Here is a 23,408-nt window from a genome sequence, read left to right as displayed (position 1 = left end):
ATTATGTTTTAATTTCAGTCCTTACTATCATAGTCACTCTGAAATATACTCAGCTAGATGAATCGATATAAGAACAATGTATTCTATTACTATTAATAAATGATATGTTGATAATTTCATGACTATTAGTTTTATCGCTACTGAGATGAAGCGTTTCGTCGCTGTAAAACTGAGTTTTCGTGGTCTAATCTTCAAGTATTTTATCATGAAATAATGAGAGATGGAATAGTAGAAGGAATGAAAAAAACATTGCAAGAACATTTGAATGCTGGAGCGAAAAGAAATAAAAGATAAAGCTATTCAAGTGTTGAATTAGATTCGCTGAATTATCAGCAAATACCCTTTGAAGGTTTCTTCAGAAACATTCAGTACTGAATCAAGATTGTAAATATTATTGATGCATGATGCGACATTGTAGAGGAAAAACGGCAATTCATTCCTTTGGTACCTTGACATTTTGTAGAACTTGGCATGCTTTTTTTGGTCTTGACTCTCCTGGGCTCTTCCATTGGGACAATTGGACTTTAGTTTTGATGTCATAGCCATATACCTATGATTGGTCACCAGTAAGGACCCTTTCGAGCAAATCCCGATCGCTGTTGAAGTCATTCAACAACTCCTGAGCGATGGTAATGCGAAGTGTTTTGTCAAAATTCAGCAATTTCGAAATTAAATCCGCTCTACACGCTTCATGCTCAGAATTTCCGAAAAATATGCATGGTATTAGGCAACCGATATGCTGACATCCTCAATAACTTCTCTAACGGTTCTCCATAACAATGGAGAATCGTTAGGCTCTTGTGACACATCTTTTTGAAGCTCCTGACGAATGCTTCACAATCCTAGAACATGATGACAATATCTTCAACTACTACAAAATGGCGGAACCTTCATTAATTGCCATACATACATTGACATTTAACTACATAATATGAGGTAATAAGTTTGAAGTTAGTTCAGAAGATGCTCGAATTGGTTGCCTTGAACTTCTTGATATTTCTGATATTTCATGCAAAGGTTTCCGTCAGGGCCATTTTCAGTTAATTGATGTACCATTTTAATTTTGTATGGATGATACCTATTCCTCTTCAAAAGTCTCCACACAGTAAAAGCAGACACTTCACAAACATTCGCGACGGAATAAGTAGACTGTTTAGGAATTACTACCATCTCACCAATTATTTGTACTTGCTGTTTTTCCGGAATGGCCGGAATACCTGGGGGCTTTTTGTTATGTACACTTCCGGTAGTTGTGAATTTGGATGCAAGTTCCCTCAAATGTTTTCTACAGAAAGGACGATTCGGAAAACGTTCATTGAAAATCCTTTCGGTCTCGTGAAAGTTACGCGTCGCACCGTAAATAAAAATCGTTTCAATTTTTTCTTCCAATGGACGAGAATTGGCCATTTCAGAGATTGTTGACGTGATACCTTTCTACTGGTGAAACCGAAAACTAAATGAGTATATTCTATCTAAACAATGATGTTCATTGTCGTACTGACATTTTTCGTCATTTTTATAAACAAAAAATAACTTAACAAGCCTTATCCTTTCTTAGATAAAAAGTAATATTTCTAGAAATATCGATATTAATGTGTTTGTCTTCAGGAAATCATTAAATGTTCCGCCGATTTGTAGTAGGTGAAAATATTGACTTCATATTCTAGGGTTGTAAAGTATTGGACAGCCCATATAATCTGTTTATGTAACAAGCTGTCGCAAGTGATATTTGCACTAAGAAAAATACGACATGTCACAAACATGGAAGCAACAGTATCTGCGTATTATGCATTGTTTCATAGTCACTTGATGTATGGAATACAGTGTTACGGTAATGCAGTATCTACACATATTACGAGAATTTTCACATTGCAGAAAGCGGCAATAAGATCTATTTTAAATGTACCATGGGATACCAGTTGTAGAGAACTATTTCCTTCATTAAAAATCATGACCATCTACTCACTGCTCATTTATCAAAGTATAATAACAGTTAAGTCAAAGATAAATGAACATGCAACACACTCGTCAATTCACCCTCATGATACCAGACACAAACACAATTTGTTTTTGCCATTATGTCGTCTGCAACGAACGCAAAGAGACGACATACGGCTCTTCAACCTTCTTCCCACAGAGTTTAGGAATAGACCCTCGACGCAATTCAAAAATCAATTAAAACAGATACTATCCAATAACTGTTTCTATAGTATACTTGAATTCGAAACATTCATCAAGAAAAACAGAAATATCTTCATAACCCACAGAAACCTGTAGTTTTATTTATACTGATAGCACAATTCATCATTATCTATATACATACTTTATATATCTACAATGTATAATGCCATTGTTTTTATGTATTATTTAGCTTTTCTATTGCATTATACCTTCTATTTTTTTATCATTAACCAATTTTAATGTATGACCTTATATAAATTTTTAAATGTATTTTTCTACTGACCTGTCTACAAACTTTATGTTTCTTGTGACCAATAAAAATTATAATTATTATTATTATTTTTGGTCAGGAGCTTCAAAATGATGTGTCACAAGGCCCCCCTTTCCATTTAATTTTTTCCCCAGATTTCGCCTAGTCGCAATCTTGAAAGTTTCATCTGTCAATTCAACTTCAAAATAAAGTATTCATGCATTAATTTCATTATCCCTTACTTCAATTTTTGAGTTGACCGGTTCAAAAAATAAAAGAGGAGGACCTTAAAGAAATGCACTGTATGTTCGAGACGATTGAAACCAACACAAAAAAAATCGCGAATTGAATATACGCGAAATTCGAACATTCAATTAATTTTTTGAACAAACCTTTTACTCTACTGATAACTCAAAACGATTTGGATTCGCATTGATTTCCATTAGTAAGTGAGCGAATAATAAAACAATTCAAACAGATCAACTTCCATCATAGCCCTCGTAATATGACACCTATTTCCCGAATGACGCATAGCTTTGATCCTCGCTCCTCTGAAGCGCTTTGGCTCAAATCCCCCGCCTCTTCTCACATCACATTATAACGAAACCTCTTAGGGGATAATCTCAGTCTAGAGATTATCCAGATAGAAAATGATCCATTCTCCGTCTGATTAGTAGCCAAACAACTTCAATCGTTGCCTCTAAGATAATCCAAGGGTACCTATGATTTTGGCTTGTAATTAACCTTGGAGTATTTCATTAGTTCGGACTTCCATTGTCCAAAATGATATAAATTGATTTGAAATCCCTGAAAGAATCTATAAAAAAATCTGAAAAATAACAATAATTTCAACCAAAAAAACTGAACTCACATTGAAATAAAATACAAGCAACAATTAAAAAAATGTACTATTACCAGCAGATGAAAAATTAAAAATTATTAACAAGAAATGAAAATCAAAAATTAAATGATTCCACGCCAAGTTACTTCACTATTAATTGATTTGAAATCTCTGGAAGAATCTGGAAAATATCAAAAAGATAAGCTAAAAAACAACAATCACATTCAGCAAAATAACTGAAATCACAATAAAATAAAATACAAGCAACAATAAAAAAAATTAACTATTAACACGAGATGAAAAATTTAAAATCATTAACAAGAAATGAAAATTAAAAACTAAATGATTCGAAGCCAAGTTACTTCACTATAAATTGATTTGAAATCCCTGGAAGAATCTGGAAAATATTAAAAATATAAGCTGAAAAATAACAATCATATTAAGCAAAATAACTATAATTACAATGAAATGAAATACAAGCAAAAATTGAACTATTAACACGAGAAGAAAAATTATTGACAAGAAATGAAAATTGAAAATTAGAAGATTCCAGGGCTAGTTACTACACTTTGAATTGATCTGAAATCTCTGTAAGAATCTGAAAAATTTTAAAAATTAACTGAAAAATAACATCATATTATGCAAAAATACTGAAATGACAATGAAATAAAATACAAGCAACAATAAAAAAAATTGAACTATCAACACGAGAAGAAAAATTAAAAATTATTAACAAGAAATGAAAATTAAAAATTAAAAAATTCCAAGCCAAGTTACTTCACATATAAATTGATTTGAAAACCCGGAAAGAATCTATGAAAAAATTAAAAAATTAGCTGAAAAATAACAAACATATTACGCAAAAGAAACTGAAATCACAATGAAATAAAATACAAGCAACAATCAATTAACACGAGAAGAAAAATTGTAAATTAATAAAAGAGATGAAAATTAAAAATTAAAAAATTCCAAGCCAAGTTCTGAGCGCGCTTTGAGGATTTTCCTGTAGTGCTTGTGTTTTGTCATTGAAAGAAAACTTTTTTATATCGCCTAAAAGATGTTCCAATGAAGTTATGTTGAAATCGGCTGATACTTGATAAAAATCCATAACATATTCAAGAAACACTTTTTATATTCACTTAATTCTACTTGATTTATGCTTTTTATAATAACTATTTAAATCGTATGACATTCTACCTGAGTAATGACTGATACGTTCATCCCAGTTCAGGTGAAAACTAATTACAATTTATTCTTTATATAATAACAATTTGAATCATATGACCTATTATCTACTTAATGATCATATATTCATTTAAAAAAAATTGAATTGTCACTACTGATTTCGAAAAAAACCGTTTTCAGCACATATCTTATGTTTATGTGAAAATGAATGTTGAATTTTTGGGAAAGAAAGTTTTTGGCTTTCTACTACTCCATCGTGATACAAAAAAAAGGAAGGATGAGGGAGTCTTCCAAAGAAAGAAAGGAAGTAACTCTATACATGGATGTGTAGATCAAGCAAAGGAGTAACTTTCAGACACAAACTGAAAGAAAGTCCTCCTGAAACAGCTACTTTCATATAAACATTGAATTATACGAAAGAAAAAATTCTTTCGAAACAAATACTTCTATATGAACACTGAATTATACAGAAGATACTTTTCTCTACTCAGTTTGTATTTCAAACATTCGTTGTGGAATAAAAATCAGATATCATCCACATGAGTTCTACTATTAATGAATGGTAACAAATTGCACTTACATAGAACACTGCCATCCTCACTGGTATACACCGATGTTTCGCCTTAAGACACTTGCCCTAAGACTCTTCAGTACCAAATTGGATAAAAAATTGTATCAAGATGGAGTAGTAGAAAGCCAAACACTTTCTTTCCCAAAAAATTAATCACTCCTAAAAAATATAACCCCTTCAATTCGAATTTTGAATATTATGAAAGTATCTAAAAAAACGATTCGTTCTGGCCAGTCTCAAATTACCTACACTGTTGGTTAAGGGACTGACACCTATCAGAAAACAATTACTCCCCTGGCTAATACCAAGAAGGGCGTTGGCTTATATTCGAAAAGTGCAAGTTTCTTCACTGAAATTATTCCTCTATATGCTGTTGGCAATACAACTGCCGCAATCGATTTTCAATTATTGTAAAACACTTTCAGACCGGTTTCGGACTGTTTGGCCACTCGACAGTGTAAGGTACCGTCTATCATCTACATAAAGTCGATGATTTCCGATAACTGAAAATAGAAATCTATCAGAGTATCATTCCTCGAACTAGGCTGAAGCGGACAACAAACAACGGGTTTGTCATCGCCCCATCTGCCTGTGAACGAGATGACCAACCGCATATGAAAAGATACCCCAAGGATGAAAATTAAGAAAATTTACAAAACTTTCACATTGTGTGGAAAAATAGTTGTTATGGGAGGGTAAATTGCTATGTAACGTAACTCATCGGTAGATCTGGCTACCCTTCCTCCTCACTCTATCGCGACGGAGAAGTATCTCGCGATTTGGCGATTTTTCTACACTTTATTACGAGCTGAGGTACAATCCAAACAATTTCACAACTTTACAAGAATGTTATTTTTTGAAATCGTTATTGTTTTCAACGCTGAAATGAGTCGGTAAATGGAAATAAACTTTCTCTCTCTCTCTCTCTCTCTCTCTCTCTCGCTCTTAATATTTACATAATTATTATAAAAATCTAACCAGCAAGCACGTAATATCCTTTCATTATGTAAAACGTAGCTTAGTCTTACAAAAGTAACAATTGGCTTATGGTAGCTATAATATATGTACATACACAAAATAATCAGATATGTGGATATTCATCAGTTTCCTATCAAGGTTAATTCACAAGTGATTGATCCACCTTCTTCTTTTTCAATACGGTCAATGGACTCAGGTCATTCTTGCCCCCAAATATGAGTTGCAGTCCTCGTAGTTCTGGTTCCCTTTCAGTGGAAGAGCTTCGTGAAGCAAGAGCCGAATCGATCCCTCTACGAAACCCTTCTTCACTTGGAAGGATCGATCGCAGCTTGAGATATGGTTCTTATGGAGATTCTGTGAAACATGTTCTTCCTTACGAATCAGTAAAGAGTTGTCCTGAAAATCTAGAGAAGAAAATTGGATTGGATGATTCAGGGAACACTTGCTACATGAATAGCATTTTACAAGTGTTGTTCATGACGAAGAATTTCAAGAACGAGGTTTTAATGATGAACGAGAACGAGAATGTTTCCTACTTATTCATCAAACTCAAACACCTGTTCATGCAGCTACAGTTTCGTAAGAATGTATCATCTTCTCCTCCAACCGATTTCCTAAAGTCTTTGAAGTCCACTAGATACTCGTTAGGACAACAAGAGGATTGTTCCGAATTCTTGGGGTTCTTGTTGAATACTCTTCGTGAGCAAAACAATAGCAAAATCAATACTCCTGACCGCTCTGGATTTAATGATTCCATACAGACCAACTCGTCTTCTGTTTGTAAATATTTTGCTGAAAAAATCCTCACTTGTTTACTTTGTAGTGAATGTTCAAGAGGTAGCGAAAACTTATGTGACTTTCTGGAACTTCATCTAGGGTTTCCTTATATGACTAATAACCAGTCCGTGCAAAGGTTATTGTTGAATCATTTGAAAATGGAATTTTCAACAGGTGATGATCGACTGTATTCCCAAACATGCGCCACTGACTGTTATAGGGATACAAGTACAGCTGAGGCACCAGTCAATCTAATAATAACACTGATGATCTTCAAACATGACTCAACCTCTGACGGAAGCAAGAAACTCTTTCGAAGGTTCGAAATAGATGAACATTTCAACCTAGCAGACCACTGTTATAATATTCATGCAGTCATTGTTCACTGTGGTTCTGGCGTTGAATTTGGTCATTATTACGCCTTGGTCAAAGACGAAACGGACTGGTTTAAGTTTGTCGATAGTCGTGTCACGAAGTGTTCTGGTGATGTATTGAATCTATTGGAGCCTCTAGAGACGCCGTACATTTTGGTTTATGAGAGATAAGACATTGGCAGATCAAGATCTTCAGATGATGTGGTGCTGCAAGTTTTTCCGGGTTTTCCTGCAGCTGAAAAGGCAAATGAGCCTCTGGAATCAATGAAGTCGCCCCAGAGCGCCAATTAATTTTTATTCTTGTTTTTATGATTTAATTCAATAAAATCAATAAAAGATTTTATTGATAAATAACCTTTTTAGCAATATCCTATTAATATAAATAAAATTCAAATAATAACCTAAGCTTTTCGCAAGTCAAATAATTTCAATATCAAATAGGTCAACTTAGATTCGCTTTTTTATATGAATACGCTGAAGTGATTAGTTTTACCCCGTATCTTCCGGTTCCGCATAGGAAATTACTAAAGATACATTTTATCACTTCGCTTTCCATAAATCCCTTAATTATATCGAGTATGCCGCGATTTTGACGGCCATTATCTCAAAAGCAATTAGGTTTTTAGCTAATTTGTTTTCCGACAATTCCGTAGATTGTGTCTCACCTACATCGGGGAGGAAGTAAACTGTAATTATTCATTAGGATTTCAATTTATTAGGCCATTTCGCAAATGTCTCATTAAGCTTGCCAGAAACTCGAGATATTTCACGATTTTAATTAGGAAATACCACCGACAGGATGACTTCAAGAACTTTTATAAACTTTTACAGCCAGGATATTCACCAAGTTGGCGCTTAATGAAAGAAGCTTCTTTTCTGAGCGCCTCCTTGATTATTCTCGAGACGGAACATACGTATGGAGATGAATATTGCAGCAGTTTGATGTTTCTTGTGGGGATTAGACCCACTGCGAATAAACCGGGTAAGGAGTACCCTATATAAAATCCACGCCAACTACTTTTATGACATGTTGCCCTCGCACATGCACGTTGATCAGCGGTACTTCTGGGAACCAAATCAACTCTAAATCAAATATTTTGAAATGTATAGCCATGTGCGTTTTAATCAAAGAGTGAGACAAGAAATATGGCGCTGACATTTGTCAACGAATTCAGTTTGAATTTTTGTATGTTCTTGTTCAAACACAAGGAACAGTTCTGGTGCAAGTGTTATGAGCAACATCTGCCGTAAGAGTATTGAAACACAATAAAAAACCTCAATGCCAAATTTATGATATTTTTTGTAATTCCATTGAATGCTGGAAAATACAGAATTATTATTTTTATGCAAATGAAGTTGTTAGTCATTCTGAAATTGAATGAATGAATTTGAGTATAACTGCCTGAATACAGGAAAATTCATGGAGATTAATATCTATGTCAATCAAAAAGGCTTATATTTCACCGAGGTGGTTGATATCTGACCTATTAGGGCAATTATTTGATTGTAAGATGAAATACATTTCCAAAAATGATATTTTAGATTAATGCCTTTCAATTGTCAATATTTTGGTTGAGTTGTATGACCTTCATGACCTTCATTATAAACATGATTGCTGAGAGCACATCTCTCAGGGTGTAATCTACTATCACTTTTATGTAAAATAATTCAATCTTCAAGTAATCTTGACGTTTGACCAATATATTCATTACCATAGTTTGTACAATGTATGCAATGTACTAAATGAGATTGATAATTTGAAGGAGTAATATCCTTAAGTTTTGAAAACAATTTATTAATGATGTATATGGTTCTGAAAGCTATTTTCACATTTAAGTTTTTGAAAATTCTACATAACTCAGGTGTCATATCGCTGATGTATGGTTAAAGAAGAGAAAAGTATAGGAACCGGAGGTGGATTAATCCCAATTATGGTATTGGCAGATAGTGAAGGATTTTCATCCAACAGGTTTTTATCATTGACTTGAACGTCAACGGTGGACGTACTAAATAAGATCTTTTCAAGGAGAGGATCTGGATGAAAGGTATCACTAAATAATTGGAGAAGTATATTTAAGTCTTTTGAATGGAAAAAAGGATCGGAAATCTGGGGATCGCGGTTATTCATTCGTTTGATCAACTTAATTTTCGTCCACTGCTTATGGTATAACCAATAGTTCAGAAACCTACCAGAACTGATAGGTTTGTGATACCAATCTATGAGGAGAGTATTATCTGGTATTCTATTAACTCAAATTTCAAAGAAAGAAACCCAGTGCTCATTATTCTCAGGTTCGATGGTTAACTGTATATAAGGGTCATAGCTATTGAAGATGTCCACAATCTCAGATAAACCAACTTGAGGAAGTAAATAATAAGAGAGTAAATAAAAAGAGTAAATAAAAAGAGATTGAAGGGAAGTACCTGTAAACGAAATCTAGCAGGTCGTCTATGACGTATGCTGCCTAAATAGGGCTAATCTTAGCTCCCATTGGAAGATAAATATGTATTATTGAAAAAAAGAGTGATATATATATATATATATATATATATATATATATATATATATATATATATATATATATATATATTTATTGATGCAACTAATTTTCCTTTATTTTGAGTATTTCAATATTAAATTCTACAAAAAGGATTTAAAGCTTTTTATCTTCTATTAATTATCTGCGAGCGCTTTCGACAGTTGGTAGTACTGTCATCATCTGGCACTCCTCAAACTGAACTGGTTATCCTGTTGTCTGTCTCTTTATACGGTCAGAGCGTCTTAACTCAGGTATTTCGGGTACATTAGGTAAATTTACCTGTATTTGTTCTGCATCAGGTACTCTTCTTCTCTAGGAATGTGTATAATTTTGTTTAATATTTAATAATATATTAATATTTAAGACGCTCTGACCGTATAAAGAGACAGACAACAGGAAAACCAGTTCAGTTTGAGGAGTGCCAGATGATGACAGTACTACCAACTGTCGAAAGCGCTCGCAGATAATTAATAGAAGATATAAAGTTTCAAATCCTTTTTGTAGAATTTAATATTGAAATATATATATATATATATATATATATATATATATCGTCAGGACCGCCTGCCCGGTACTGATGATGCCCAATAGGCTGAAACAGCTGTATACCGGTGGCTCTTAAATTGAAATCAATATGAGAATGATCAAAGAGTACTTATCTATTTATTTTTTGATTTTCATGGAATTATTTTTCAGCAGCTTGCCTGCATTAACCTGGGAATTTTAAAAACATCACGAAGGAATTCAGATACAAAAATACAGCAAGGACACCTTGTACATATGTTGAAACACACAGCTTTGACCGGAAACGGACACCTTGTACATATGTTGAAACACACAGCTTTGACCGGAAACAAGCAAATAAGAGTGGGAAATTCGAATATAAAGATTCTCACATCAAAACGCATTGAAATACGAAAAACTGATAACCGATATAGGTTAGAAAGAAATGTCAGATAAAATTAAATTAATATCTGTGATGAAAAAACGAAAAAGGCATGATAAACTAATTGTTATTATTTAGGAATGATGTAAAATTCAAAATTTATTGTTGTGAATCACTTCCTTAGAAACTGACATCAAGTGATGCATTTGGAAAATATTTATATTTATATAAAAGTAAGGTTAACTATTTTTGTACGAAACTATAAAATGAAAATGTATCTAAATTTAAGAGCCAGTGTTAAATTAGTAGAATAGATAATTTTCCTGATAGAGAAGTTGAAAATTTGTATATGTGAAAATTGATAGATGATAACTAGGGGAACGAGATACATTTTCAATTTTTCTCAACAAGGAATTCTTCTTGAGGCAACGAAAGAGACGCCACGATGAATTTTTCTCTACTTAAAATTTGAAATATATAGTATATTAATTAAGAAGTAAACAGAATAGTAGTCAATACTGATTTGTAATAATGAATTCAGTGAGAAAACCTACCTGTCCAGCCAAGTCTAGTAAGATATCCATGAGTTCCAGCTTCGCAGAAATAACACATCACACACACAACAGTGTTGAAGGAAAGTAAGGTATTTACCTATACCATTTCTAAATAATATATGCATATATTAATGAAAATACCCAAGAACTCAACACGACCATAAAAATACAAGTTTGAAACAAATATTTAAGTCTGCCGAATTACAGTGATATGCAATTATAAATTGACATTTACCAAATTTGTTCGGTGTATTCACTTTGAATAGTTCGTTGTAGATTTAGGACATTCTTAGATTTGAGGAATTTTCTCTTTTGGCAATTGATAAATTTATATATTCTTTGAATTCCACATATTTTTACTCTTATAATTAAAATTGTTATAAATTTTCTAAGATCAATTGTGTCTTTTTCCAAATTTCTTCACAGGTGAAATCTACTAGAAAAATCAAAGTTTGGTAAGTAATTGTTGTATTTGTGCCTGAATCCACCTGACACGTTGAGCTATACACTGAGGTATTGGATTCAAACTCAACATAAGAGTCTAGCCGATTAAAATTTTCATCAAAAATTATAATAATAATAAAAATTAAAAATTTTTAGATATATATATATATATATATATATATATATATATATATATATATATATATATATACAGGGTCCTGCAACAGTGGCGCGGTGTCCCATATCTCTATATAGGAAGCAGATAGGAATCTAATTTTCTATAATATTACCTTATTGCTCGAGCTCGACAAAATAAAAATATTGGCGGTCACACAGGGTGTTCGATTTTTTCTGGGCGGATCCTAACTGTGTCTTTTTAAATGGCAACCTATATTTTTTATCGCTTTTTCGGTTTCTTCATAGAAAATAAAATAAACTTTATGTATATCTGCACTTCGAAAATATTGATGGTTTTCGAGATATCTAGCATGACAGGTTTTCTTTTCCAATATTCGTCACTCAGAATATTTGAAATTATAAAGTGGTGCCAAGTCCAGTTGAAATTTTTTTCTGGTCGAATATTCTACATTGGTAACTCTCTCAAACGATATATCTGAAATCGACCTGTTATATACAGGGTATGAAAAACCGCTTGCCAAATATTGTAAATGAAAATTTGCAAAATCTTCCTTATATTAAATGGAACACCCTGTATATTATTGATCCATAAGAAGCGCCAACGAAACCTCTACAAATTTCATTAAATATTCCCTATGGCTAAGTTCAATAGTTTTTCTCAAATGAGCATTTCTTTCGAAAAATGGTCATTTTTTCAAAGCGAAATCCATTTGACGACTGATAAGAATATACAAAAAATACCCTTTCCTTAAAATATCGCCCATTCCTAAAATTACCTGTTGCTAGATAAACAAGTTGCGAATTACACCACAAAATGTACGTTCTTGAATAGTTACAATAATTTCAAAAATCTCGGAATTTGTGCCATATTCTTTCGGTCTAAAACAAACTTTCAGCGAATGAAATATTTATTGGAAATCAAGTAGTCTGGCAAATGACAGAACAAAATATTTGGCTGCAAATGAATATTGAAATTTTTAGTCAATCGTGAAGTTGAACTTTCGGTATAATTTCATCAGAATGTTGTTATCAAAAAGTGATTTGATTGATATGATTTTCATATTAGGTGAATCAGACAGGAATTGTTTATTGGCAAGTAGAATTTATTCTGAACGGTATCGACAAATTGGGGAAATAGTGGATATAAGTGAGAGATCAGTGCAACGAGTATTGAAGAAACATCGCTTGCATCCATACCACGTTCAGTTACATCAAGAACTACTGTATGCTGATTTCGAGAAAAGAGTGAGATTTTGCAATTGGGCCATGAACAAAATTCGTCGAAACGAATATTTTTTCAATAATATTTTATGGTCGGATGAATCGACATTCCATAAAAATGGATTTGTAAATCGACATAATTACCATTATTATGCGACAGAAAATCCGCACTTATTGAGACAGGTGGATTATCAACATAGGTGGTCGATAAATGTCTGGGGAGGCATCATTGGAGAATATGTAATTGGTCCATACTTTTTTGAGGGACATATGAATGGTGCAATGTATCTCAATTTCTTACGAAATGATTTACCAGGTTTGTTAGATGATATTCCTCTTGACCTCCGCAATAGAATGTGGTTACAACATGATGGTGCACCTGCTCACTATTCGGCAGAAGTGAGAGATCATCTAAATGAAGTATTTCCCAATAAATGGATAGGACGGAATGGGCCTGTACGGTGGCCCGCTAGATCACCAGATTTGACGAAACTAGATTTTTTCTTATGGGGATACATAAAAAGTATGGTTTACGTTGAGCCACCAACTTCTCCCGAAAATATGCGACTTAGAATAACGAATGCTTTTCGCAGCATTACACCAGCTGTCTTGCGCAGGGTAGAACAGTCTTTCAAACATAGACTTCAGGTCTGCATTCAAGAAAATGGAAGACATGTTGAACATATTTTATAAAAGTTTCATTATCAACCTTAATTAAACTCTCCCTTTTGTAGTTTTGTAATTTGCCAGTTGACAAATTTGAATATCTAGAACTCAAGCTCTGAATGAATTTAATAACATGAAAAAAATAGTTATTTATAATGTTTCTTTCTTTTAACTTGTTTGGTTTGATATTGCACGATTTATGAGTGAAATTCTGCATCCAATGAAAAAATAATTTTCCATTTAGCAAAAAGTGATAGGTACATACATTTATTTCGTTAAAAAATATTTGTTTGGACACCTTCTAATGTACAAAATTGAAACAAGATATCTTTCGTATATTTTTATCAGTCGTCAAATGGATTTCGCTTTGAAAAAATGACCATTTTTCGAAAGAAATGCTCATTTAAGAAAAACTATTGAACTTAGCCATAGGGAATACTTAATGAAATTTGTAGAGGTTTCGTTGGCGCTTCTTATGGATCAATAATATACAGGGTGTTCCATTTAATATAAGGAAGATTTTGCAAATTTTCATTTACAATATTTGGCAAGCGGTTTTTCATACCCTGTATATAACAGGTCGATTTCAGATATATCGTTTGAGAGAGTTACCAATGTAGAATATTCGACCAGAAAAAAATTTCAACTGGACTTGGCACCACTTTATAAATTCAAATATTCTGAGTGACGAATATTGGAAAAGAAAACCTGTCATGCTAGATATCTCGAAAGCCATCAATATTTTCGAAGTGCAGATATACATAAAGTTTATTTTATTTTCTATGAAGAAACCGAAAAAGCGATAAAAAATATAGGTTGCCATTTAAAAAGACACAGTTGGGATCCGCCCAGAAAAAATCGAACACCCTGTGTGACCGCCAATATTTTTATTTTGTCGAGCTCGAGCAATAAGGTAATATTATAGAAAATTAGATTCCTATCTGCTTCCTATATAGAGATATGGAACACCGCGCTACTGTTGCAGGACCCTGTATATATATATATTTGTGACCATGAGCTAATGAAAGAAGAAAATGGCGGAGTTCATTCTATATGGGGACAAGACTTCCACTGAAACATCCTTCCGTTCAACCCCAAAAATGCTGCACTAACTTTATCAACCTCATCGAAGTATTAGCATGACTACACGTCCTTGTAGTGTATTTTGATTTGAATTTTGTGAACGATAGACATTCATGTTCCAGAGTTGTATATGGTGCATATTTGATGTTGAAAACAACGTTTGATCATTTCAGTTTCAAACTTTGATGGCGTTAGTGTACCTCTGAATCTAACAGTTACATTATGAATATCGATGCCCTCACGACAGCAGCTTCTCTCCCTCTTCCACCCACTCTTCGGTTAAAACCACACAAAAATATGTTCCCCTTCAAGATAGGAGTCGGCTTCGTGAAAGATAACGCGTCATTAGGCGCGAATTTCAGCAGAGCAGACACTCTTAATGAAGTGATGATGGCCACTTTGATTTACATCTTGAGAACCATCATTTACTTTTAATTGAGTATCTGACGTTAATAACTTTTTTTATGATTCATAATGCGATTAGCAAGACGTTTTAAAAAATTTGGAGGGCTGTGTTACTTGAATTCTGAATCTCATTAATTTTCCATAGAGTGTTCCTTTTTTTTCAGTGATACCTACACAACAGAATTATAAGCGTGTAGCAGTGCTTAAAAATCTTTCCAAAGTAGTTTGTTGTACTGAACTTTCTTTCATATGCGATTCTTCGTCTACTTCACATTAGCAAACTATTAAGAACTGAAAAAACTTTAACATATTCTATGCATTTCACTAGTTCGGACTTCCATTGTCTACTATATAAAATGTTTTGAAATCCCTGAAACGAGTAAAAAAGAATAATTAAAAAAGAATAGTTGAAAATAACAATTATATTAGGCAACAATAAACCTGAAATGAAATGATAGTGAAATAACCTACAAGTAAAAATATAATAATTGAATAAATAAAAATTAAAGGAATGCAAAAAAGAAAATAATAAAAAATAAAAAAGTGTAGAGATTCCAAGTCACGTTAGTTCACGACGTTTCGATTGTTGGTATCTACAATCGTCTTCGGGTGATGACTGGACTGATTCCTCCGAGAGATGACTATTTTATAGGTCGTTGAAATACTTTCACTTTCTCTACTTTCCATTTTCCGCTTCACTGATTCCGTGAGAGATGACCGATTTGGCGGGAGTTGGTCATTTTCCGTTTGATGATGGGTTTCCATATGTTTCGTATATCTACGCTGGCCTGGCTGAATACGTTGTTGGACAACATATATGCGGCTTCCTTAAATTTTCTCCTGAACCAATGTTCCTCTCTATGTAAGATCTCAGCTTGGGACCACTCGATGTTGTGTTGATGGGTCCAAACATGGCCTGCTATTCCTGATTTGCTGGTTTCTCCTCGCTGTGTGTGCTTCTTGTGCTCGGCAATGCGAACATTCAATGGCCTCTTAGTTTCACCAATATAGGATTTTCCGCACTCACAGGGTATCCGGTAAATGCAATTCTTGGAATCGCAGTCCGCGTTTGGGGGCCTGGTTTTCGTGAGGCTGCTACGGATAGTGTTACCGGATCTGAAACAGGCTCTAATGTTGTACTTGGACCCAATTCTTCTTATCCTCTCCGATAATCCTCTGATGTAGGGAAGTGCAAGCACTGGTTGTGACGGCTTCTCTTCCTTGCGAGGCTCCTGCTGTCTTTTAGCCAAAGTCTTTTCTACCATCGCTTTGGAGTATCCATTCCGCTGAAGATCATTTTTGATGATGTCTAGTTCCTTCTCGAGACCTTCCTTTGTATTACAGAGCCCAAAAGCACGGTCTAATAGAGTCTTGATGATTCCTCTTTTTGTCGATTGATGGTGGTTGGATTCGTGGTTCAGATACTGTCCCGTATGAGTGGGTTTTCGGTATACAGATGTTTCCCACTTAGTGTCGGTCCTCTTCACCAAAGTGGTGAAGAGGATATATATATATATATATATATATATATATATATATATATATATATATATATATATATATATATATAAATCAAAAGGAAAAATTTGTGGACAAAACACTCAAAAAATGGAGGCAAATCGCGTGGAGGCAATATATATATATATATATATATATATATATATATATATATATATATATATATATATATATATATATATATATATTCTAGAAAGGTTATAGGTGGATATAGGTGGTTCCTCTTATGTTTCGCTTGCGTTTACGCAGCTATTTTTATCAAGTACTTTCTTGGTTTTTCTCATCTCTTCAATCGAGGACCGAATGCCCGGTACTAACGATGCCCAATAGGCTGAAACAGCTGTATACCGGTGGCTCTTAAATTGAAATCAATATGGGAATGATCAAAGAGTACTTATCTTTTTTATATATATATATATATATATATATATATATATATATATATATATATATATATATATATATATATAAAAGAGTAAAGATATGAAAATATCAAAGAGAAGTATGAAAAAACATGAAACTGAAAAATATGACAATCAAGTTATTGATATATCCAAATCAGCCTGGAAGTATTCATTGAGGAAATGAAATGTATTGTCATGTAACAGTTTTTTAACGTTTTTTTTTTGAAGGAATGCAGGTTTGATAGCTGTTTATAAGAGATAGGTAGTTCGTTGTATAACTTGATGGGCATAATTAGAGGGCCGTTTGCGGCTTTCGTCAATTTATGGTGGGGAGCAATAAAATTATAGTTATATCTTAACGTATATCCTGTGGCGACCCGAAGATCATCTCTTGATTCAAATTTGTCGAGATGAGTTTTGACATAAACAACATAGTTGAATATGTATAGTGAAATAATAGTTAGAATATCCAAATCGGTAAACAGTTTCCTACATGAGTCATCATATTTTTTGAAACATATTGTTCGCATTATCTTTATTTGAGCTATTAGTAATTCGTTTATTCTTGTACAGTTACCAAAGTTGATCAGACAATAACTGAATGAAGATTGAATATAAGCATAGTAATAGCTCTTCAATATATTCAATGGAACAAAATTACGAAGATTACGAATTACAAAACAATGTTTCGACATTTTACTCAGAATATAATCAATGTGCTTGTTCCAAGAGAGTTGAGCATCAATTTCAAACAGATGAGGTTTGTTGTATTGACTTGCCATTTATTTTGACCAGAACGCTGCGATCATTCTCATGTAGTGAAAAGACGATTGTATTAGTTTTTGAGCTGTTCAGAAAGAGACCATTTTGATAACAATATTTTTGCATATTAGCAACTGCTTGATTGGCCTGATAATCTGAACCTAATATATAAGGATAGGTTAGGTTAGGTCTAAAGTGAGTGGGTCTATTCGACCCTCCACCGCTACCCGTAAGGGTTTACTGTAGTTCAAACCTATTCACACTCGACCAAATGAACCCAGCTTCTTAACGAAGCTGATTAGTTCGTAAGGTGAGTAGTCTTTCAGGCCAGATGGTGAGAGTATGGCTCTGCCGAACTCTGAAAACCCGATTCAGTCCATAGCGGGGCAGGCACAAAGTATGATATCTGCTGTTTCATCATTTTCCAAATAGAGGCGACACACACTGTCTTCCGACAGTCCGAATCTCTGAATATGATGATTCAAATGACAGGACCTGTAAGAAGGCCTGCTAGACATCAAAATTCATCCCTATTGTGGTCCAACATATGTTTGGTATCAAGCTTCGAAGGGTGAATAAACGCCGTGAAGTGAGCCAATCCTGGAAGATTCTGCCAGAAGTTTATGAATCTTCTTGCCATCCAGGTGTCCAATGTTTGTTTGGCAAAGCCTAAAGCGATGCCATTGATAGATTCTGGTCCGATGAAGCTGCTTGCGGTCCCCTCTTTTGAAAAGGAGTCAACATCCTCATTGGTTTCCAGGCCAGTATGGCCAGGAATCTAGACCAGATACAATCTGTTCAGTCTTCCTATCAATTGGAGTCATTTTTGGCCATTTGCTACCAATTTAGACGTTGCTGGGTAGGAGCTAAGAGCTTCCAACGCCATTTGACTGCCAGAATACTTTTATTGACTGGTGTATCAGGTTGGATTCTTCCAATCTCTCCGCACACAATTCAATAGCGTACATTTCCGCTTGAAATACAGTCGCATAGGTGCCTAGGCAGGTTGATATCTCTATCCTGGGTCTGCGACTGAAAACACCTGTACCAGAACCGGAAGGTATTTTTGATCCATCTGTGAACCAACAACTATCTGCTCTCAATATTTCCTTCTCCCGGAGAATCTAGTCCTCTCTACTTGGGAACAGTACCTTATAAAGTAGTTCGTAGTTGACATTTGGAGGCATAAAGTCAGAGGTTATTTCCAGAGTACTGTGACTTCCAGTGTCAACCAACAGTCTATTGCACTCTGCATTAAATCGATTTGTGCAATTGGCAATGTGCACAAGTCTGTATGCAGTCCATCTCTAGAAAAATGTGGAGAGGATGTAGATCTATAAGGATCTCTATGGCCGCTGAAGGTGTGGTACTGATGGCACCACTAATAGCTAGACAAGCCTGTCTCTGTAATTCCAAGATATTCCACCTCCGTTCCAAATGGAATGACCTCACCACTGAGGGAAAGTGTCGTTAGCTCGTTCAATTTTCTCCTCCTGTTGAAGGGGATCATCACAGTTTTCCTTGGGTTGCCAGACATCTGATCCCTCAGGCACCAACTGTGAACAATGTCCACCGTGCTTTGGAGGATATTACAAGCTACCCTTTCCGACGTGAACCATGACAAAGTCATCTTCATAAGCTTGCTGGTCTTCTGTCAAGGGCATCAATCAGGAGCGACCACAGAAGGGAAGATAGTACCCCACCTTGAGGGCAGCCAATGGTGACCTCTCCTCGACGAGTCGTAGTTGCAGTTCTGTTTAGCAGCATAGCATAAATCCAGCCAGTTATGGTTAATTTCATTCCTTTCCTAGCCAGAGACGATCCTATAGATTTAGGTAGTACATTGTCAAATATTTCTTCAATATCAAGAAATACAGCAACCGCAATCTCCTTGTTGTCAAGGTATTGGGAGATTTTCTCTACAAGGTTGTTTAATGCTAAATTTGTCAATTTGCCGGTTTCATGAGCATTCTGGTGGTTATTCAGGAGGGATACATATAATGCTACCCTCCTGATGTGTTCGTCCAGTATCCTCTCAAGTCCTTTCAACAGGAAGGATGTAAGGCTGATTGATCGTACTGATTTAGGGTGTGAGTCTCTCCGACCTTAATATATACTGATTATATTAATAATCTGTCAGTTGTATCTATTCACTTTGAAATGAGAAGGTTCTGGTCCCATTGGAGTTTCCATCGATCCCCAGTCCTGGAGTGGGATTACTGAGTTGTCTGCGTACCTCAAAAACTTAAAGTTATTACGGTGTACAATAAGGAATAACTCATCCATTACAGGATTCGATAACAATGGGGGCGCGACCTCCATGAAGACACCTCTTGCTACTTCTGTCACCACAACCATTCCATAATGTTCGTTTAAACCAATCTAACTTCAAGCGTGCAGTCTGTCCACCTGATGATCGATTTTACGCATTCATCATCGAATACGTCCTCAATATCCAAGAAAATAGCTAAAAGCAATACTCCCCAATCATCAATTGCTTTCATCTGATTGATTGTGTAATCCTCGTACTATAATTTACTTGATTGACTTGTAGACTTTGTTACTCGAATAAACATTAACGATTATTATATTCCCTATTTTTCATCACCCTAGATCATTGGTGGCAATAAACTCACGTAACCTGGGTACTCGGTATCATAATCCCCAGAAACTTGGACGAAGTCGGAAGTTTAGTGTCATGCATGTTGAATCTCATTTTTGCCTAGATATGCATCAGCTATTCAGACGATGTAGACGCTAGGGTTAAAGACTGTTCGAGATGGCAACATGCCGTTACTTTGTTCCTAGACATTTAGTGCTTTACATTTCAGAGACGCTAGATAAAGTTGAAGTCTGAATAATAAATTTTTGTCTCTATTTCAAGCCACCATTCATGAAAGTCATAGAAAATTATGAGGAATCTTTTTAACTGGTCTAAGTGGAAGAAATCTGATTCTGATTCGATATCAGAAATATTGTAGAAAGGAGCTGATACCATACAAAATTGAAGGATACTAAACAATATATAAGTCTAACTAGCTTGAAAATCTTGAGAGAATCGGCTTCGCAAGATTTGTATTTTTTGTTGCTGAATAATTGATCTCTTTGGTGAGTTTACTGCCTGAAAAAAAGTTGGAGTGGTATAAGGTTGAATGTGCTTCTGATGTTGGGGAAGCATATTTCTGAAAAGATGCTGTTAATTTCACATGAAAGTCAGAGCATTCTAGAAATGACCTCTGACTGTATGCCTTCAACTGCCAACTACGAACTGCCTTATAAAGTACTGTTCCCGAGTAGAGAGGATTGAATCCTGCGGGAGGAGGAAATATTAAGAGCAGATGGACGGTTCAGGTATTTTCAGTCGCAAACCCAAGATAGAGATGTCAACCTGCCTAGGAACCTATGCGACTGTATTTCAGGCGGAAATTTACGCTATTGAATTGTATGCGGAGAGATTGGAAGAATCCAACCTCATACACAAGTCAATAAAAATATTCTCGGACAGTCAAACGGCGTTGGAAGCTCTTGCCTTCTACCAAATAAGGCAATAATTTGACAGCAAATTACCAAAAACGATTCTCATTGATAGATATGAAGACTTAACAGATTGTATCTAGTCTGGATTCTGGCCATACTGGCCTGGAAGGCAATGATTCTGATGACTTCCTTGCAAAGGAGGGTGTTGCAAGCAGCTTCATCAGACCAGAGCCTGTCATTGGTATCGCTTCGGGCTTTTCCATACAAAGATTGAACACCTGGATGGCAAGAAGATTCATGGACTTCTGGGTGAATCTTCCAAGATTGGTTCACTCCTAGACGTTTATTAACCCTTCGAAGCTTGATACCAAAAAGTTGTTAGACTACAGTAGGGATGAACTACGACGTCTAACAGGCCATCTTACAGGTCACTCTCATTTGAATCATCATATGTAGAGACTCGGGCTGTCGGAAAATAATGTGTGTTGCCTTTGTTTGGAAAATGATTGAACTGTAGCCTGCCTTGCAGGGGACCCAAGCAGGTTTTTACAGTTCGGCAGAGCCATACTCTTGCCATCTGACCTTAAAGACCACTCACCATACAAACTAATCGGCTGTGTTGAGAAGCTGGGTTTATTTGGTCTAGTGTGAATAGGTGTGAGCCACAACAAACCCTTGCGAGCTGCAGTGGAGGGTCGAATAGACCCACTCCCTTTGGACCTCACCTAACCTAACCTAATCTTACATTGTGGCAGAAATATTCAGGAACCAATTTGGACATGCTTGGCCTTAACAAAACTCCCAAAGTCAAGCATCCAAGAAGTATTGAACCATTATTTGTTAGTTGTTGCGGATGTAATGTGTATTGTAGTTGTATAATAGTATGAAACAGCCATTTCAGAATAGAAAGAGATATCTCACGATGAAACACACAGAAACGAACATATTATTGCCCAAGGAAATGCGATTTACGAAAAACAATGTCAAAGTAACGGAAAGAAAAAGAAGTGAACGGTGAGAAAGTAGTCGAATTAGAAGCAACAGCAATCATAGATGAAAGGAGAGATCGACCACTAAACAGCGGTTGGTCACAAGGGCCGTGATTGGAAGAGATATGAATTAGAATGATCTACAACAAGTAACACAGAATAAAATGAATCGGAAGAAAATACGAAAAATAACTACGGCAGAGACATCGACGTCCATTGTTTTGCTTTTATGGGAGTAGAAAAGGCGTTGAAGACATGGTAGAGTAGGTTTTTCCAGGAATGTTTTTTGTCGACATCTCAAATTGTTCACACTGCTTCTTTGATGTTACAGCTATTTATACTGATGAATTGGATTTTGATGTGCATTTTGACTTCATTAGACGGAAAATATGTGTTTTATTTTTCTAACACATGTAACCATGGTTTCTATATACATTATTTCAAAGAAAGACATATGTTCAGGGAGTTGACTAATAACCTGGTAATGATTGGAGAGATTATTTCTCTCAAAAATAGTGTAACTTAAAATCGTTTTGATTTGAAAGAATGATTTTCGAATGATGAAATTATGGAATTCAAATAAGCTCAATACATTTTGAAATTTTTCTACAAATTCAATTGTGTATGCAAAAAAATGAATTGAATCAGATGATTGATTTGATAGTTTCTTAAGAAACTATGATCCAACTTCTCAACTGCACTTTAGAATGAATTGGTGCATAACAAACTGATATTTTATGATAATCTGTCGGGCATAAACTTAAACGTCTTTCATCAGAGTCGGTAAATTTTTTTTCGAGAAACTACCGATAATAATGCCCAGTCAATCGTTTATGATAATATTGAAAGTAATAATAATGATATACCCTCAAGCTCATGCAGGCTAATAAGCCTGATGTAGTTTCTTTTCAACCATCACGGCAAGACAATATTTGTGATGGAGTTTTTAGCTCCGAATAAGATGAATATAGCACGAAAAAATTAAGAAAACTGGATGAAACATTGAGAATTTCTCTTCTCCGGAAGAAGGAAATATTAAGAGCAGATAGTTGTTGGTTCACAGATAGATCAAAAACACAATTTCAGGTTCTGATGCAGGTGTTTCCAGTTACATACCCTAGACAGAGATATCAACCTGCCTAGGGTCCTATACGTCTGTATTTC

Source organism: Leptinotarsa decemlineata, unplaced genomic scaffold, assembly GCF_025532065.1.
Source record: "Leptinotarsa decemlineata unplaced genomic scaffold, Ldec_3_MD MMD2_tig00000882_RagTag_RagTag, whole genome shotgun sequence".
Classification (NCBI taxonomy): domain Eukaryota; kingdom Metazoa; phylum Arthropoda; class Insecta; order Coleoptera; family Chrysomelidae; genus Leptinotarsa; species Leptinotarsa decemlineata.
The sequence above is the reverse complement of the archived record's forward strand: the minus strand, read 5'-3'. Positions refer to the sequence as shown.